Below are 511 nucleotides of genomic sequence, written 5' to 3'. Positions count from 1 at the left end.
AAATATAAGTTTTTGGAACTGGCCAACAACAAGTGCTTCGCTTGCATCGTTAAAGACACATCGACAGCGACAGACTCCGGATCAGCAGCATCAGTAACGCCGGGGATGGAGAGTGCGGTTCCCGTTGTGTTGATCGATACCTGTGGGGAAGACGATGTCTGCATCGATGAGGTCCTGCTTGCCTTCGGCTATGGCCAATATAAGTCGTAGCGAGGTGTTTGCTGCCACCAGGATGGGGTTTGCTGGAGAGCAGACTTGCTGTAGTAGTAGGAGTTGTTGTTGCTGATGACGATGATGATGGTGATGATTATAGTGACAACAGTGAGAGAACTACTACTACTACTACTACTTCTACCATCACTACCATTGCATCAATCAGTTAACTGCTGTTAATACACTATCAGTTTATACAACAAATATTTTTGTGGTAATGTTCTATATGTAAATGTCCGTGTGCACATACGTAAGGATATATATATATATATATATATATATATATATATATATATAT

The sequence above is a fragment of the Octopus bimaculoides genome, chromosome 23 (assembly GCF_001194135.2).
Source record: "Octopus bimaculoides isolate UCB-OBI-ISO-001 chromosome 23, ASM119413v2, whole genome shotgun sequence".
Lineage (NCBI taxonomy): Eukaryota > Metazoa > Mollusca > Cephalopoda > Octopoda > Octopodidae > Octopus > Octopus bimaculoides.
The sequence above is the reverse complement of the archived record's forward strand: the minus strand, read 5'-3'. Positions refer to the sequence as shown.